The sequence below is a fragment of the Cynara cardunculus genome (assembly GCF_001531365.2).
Source record: "Cynara cardunculus var. scolymus isolate 2C chromosome LG 6, CcrdV1, whole genome shotgun sequence".
NCBI lineage: Eukaryota > Viridiplantae > Streptophyta > Magnoliopsida > Asterales > Asteraceae > Cynara > Cynara cardunculus.
In genome coordinates, this window is record NC_037533.1 from 16,175,759 (window position 1) to 16,179,225 (window position 3,467).

Here is a 3,467-nt window from a genome sequence, read left to right on the forward strand (position 1 = left end):
TTAATTTTGGGAAATTGATTAAAATAATCAATTTCATTATCAAATACATTATTAGTATTTTTTATGCAGATCTTTTACGTAAAGACTGATTTCCGGTGGTAAAAAATATCCTTAGGTATATTTTTTACACAAAATTTTGGATCTTTACGTAAAAATATCTATTTTTATTATATTTTTAATCTGAAAATCGAGTTAATCTAAATATGTAAGATATTGGCATAAACTCTACGTAAAATGTAAATTCAATTGAAAAGATGGGTAAAAAATGATGTTCGTTGAAGAATTGGCTATTCGGTTCAGTTTAACTTTAATTTTGAGTCATGTCATACAAGAGAGTCTCGAGATCCATAAAGTGAGTGCTATATGGTGTCACATGGGACGGAATGTCTTCCGTAATAACATAATAGAAAATTGACTCAAATAGCTATTTAGGACATCAAAATTGGTCTTCTGCTCATTTCTTTCTGGTGTTTACCCAAATGTTTCTTCGTAAATGTTATGGACTTGACTAAAAAAGAGAGAAAAATTATCAGATTTAACATAGGTATGCAATTGTGATGGTCAGATCCGTCATTTTTCTTCTACTTTATCCATTTTGAAGATAGTTTTGAGGAAGCTTTAGAAGCAAAATATTGGTTCAAAATCCCCATTTTAAAGAAGCCATTGAAAATGCTCTGATATATGTTTTATGTTGATTTATTAAGTAATACCTACTTTGATGATTCCAAAGGAAGCTTCAAGAGCTAATCGATAAGGGGTTGGTCAACAAAGAAGAGGTAGCAGCTATAGAGAAGAAGTTTCGAAGACTTGCTAATGGCAGCGATAGGTTGACATTACGTGAAGTTATGTTGACGAAACGATAGTCATCGCATATATGGTGTGCACAACGTACACCCTCGTTGGTCCTTACTTAAACGTCCACGTAACATTGTATATGAGGCGATCAATGGCGTAGCCGCATCTTGTAATGGGGTCTCTTGACCCGGTGAAGACCGAAAATAAATAAGTTGTCTTTATAATTTTATTTTACTCAATTTATTTAACCTTAATGACCCGTTAAAAACTGTATAACTCCACATTCTTCTTTTTCTCTATTTGCCTATTATTTTATATATTTTTTTTATTAACCTAAATATCCAACCCGCTATACGAGCCGACTAATTTCAGGACGATCACCTGCTTTGCAGATAGTCCGGAGTCACCGCATTTGAACATCCGTGGCCACAAGGGGATTTTTATTCCTCATTAGATTTGAACCTGGGACCTCCTGGTACTTTTGACTTTTGGAGCCAAGTTTAAACCAATCAGGCACCACCTTTGTGGTTTATTTTTCTATTATTCTTGTTACCATCTCTAGATAATTTTTTTAGTCTTCTGTTTAGATTATTTATTATTTAAATATAAAATATTTGTTTTTTAATAAATTAAAGAAATATTTAGAATTAGATGTTCATTGATAAAGTTAAGGTTTTATAAATATTTGTGTTAATCGTATTTATATGCTCATAAAGTTAGGGTAATCGAAATATATGTTTCAAGGTCCATCTGATAGTTGTTGAATGGTTTGATGTAGAATGATTAAGTGGTTAGAAAGATTGAGAGGCTATGTATGATATAATGTATAATAAAATATGGTTGTTTGGTAACTGTTCTGAATGGACAGTGTGAATGACAACAAATTACTATTTTAACCCTTTGTATTAATGAACAAAGAGTCTGCTTGTGATGCCCATTATAATCTTTAGCCAACATGACATAAATCAGAGTTCAAGGTCGATATACATAATGTTAACATATAGGCAAAATTCTCCAACTGTGTATATTGATCATGGGGCTGGTTTTGGATTCAGTCTCTAATATACTACAATAAAACTAGGTTTGTAGGACACCACTAATTTCTAAGCGTCTTAATAGACCACTTTTATAGGACTTAATTTATAGGACTAAAAATTAAAGCGTTCTATCAAAAGACGTTATAATAAGTTTATAGGACACTTTTAGACGTCTTAACATGAGTTTTAAAACATTTTTCATACAAAGTGTCGTAGTAGCAATTTTATAAGACACTTTTAAAAAAATATCTTGTAAACTTATTACAACTCCTTTAGATATGACACTTCATTTTTTGATCTTATAAATTAAGTACAATAAAGATGGTTTCAATCTATGGTTTCGGTCAATGGTTATGAGTTGAAGAGAAACAAATCGTTTGAACACAAACAAATGTAAAACGAGATGAGATGAGCAGTTGGTTTCAATCAGTGGTTTAATGTGATTGGTTTCAATCGATGCAAACTTATGGTTTCAATCGATGCAAACTTATGGTTTCAATCAGTGGTTTCAATCAGTGGTTTCAATCAATGGTTATGAATCGAACAGAAACAAATCATTTGAACCGAAACAGATGGTTAAGAATCGAACAAAAACATATCGATTGAACAAAACAAATGGCTATGAATCAATACTGAGACATGTACCTGAAAAGCATGAGCGACATATTCATGGGCGATGTGAGGAAATTAAGGAGTGGGTAGTCTTGGAAAAACATAGCTCTGAATGGTTTGAAGAGACCCGGATAAACTAATCGCTCAGATGTTAAAGTAACCTTTAAAAGACAGTTCTTTTTTTACCAAACACCATTTACCTCTTAATGATTAAGATGTTTCCTCTTAATGGAACTGTTAAGAGGTAAACAAACAAATCCTTAAAGTTATTTATAGATTAGAGTTCGATGTTATACATGCTGTAATTACATGACGTTATTTATATGTTTAGAGTGGTAGGTTATAGTTTATTGAAACGTAACTTGTTTTTATTATGTCACTAGAATAAAGGAATGATTTCAGAAAAGGAAAAAAAATCAACATAATGGTGGTATCTTGCAATCTAGCTCTACTTGTTCGATGCCTATAGAAATTAATTTGATCGATCATTAATCGTTTGAATAATCAATCCCGTATCAAGCTCGTAATTGGCTTGAGTATAGGGTAGAAGCCAATAAATAATTTTATTTGCTTAAAAGCGAACCCCAGTCACCAAAATTTCTGAATGTATCACTTGAGGCGCGATGTTACTACTTTCTTACATGCATTTATGATTCACACGATACCTTTGGGTGAGATTATACTAGGCTCGTTTGGTTTAATTTTACATGTATTTCGTGATTTGATGGAGTTTCGATATGAATCATCGACAAGCGGAGGCATCTGCATAAGAAGTTTTCGATGATTTCAACAACATTTAAGATATAAAGACGAATATAAGATGACTATAAATTGTTGATAAATACTGATTTAATTATATTATTCTAATGTTTGTTATGGATTAATATTAATTTGGAGGCCCGTGCATAAGTGTTCTCACATTTTGTATAATAGTGGTGTTTTTGTTTGAACCATGTATATATATATATATATATATATATATATATATATATATATATATATATATATATATATATATATATA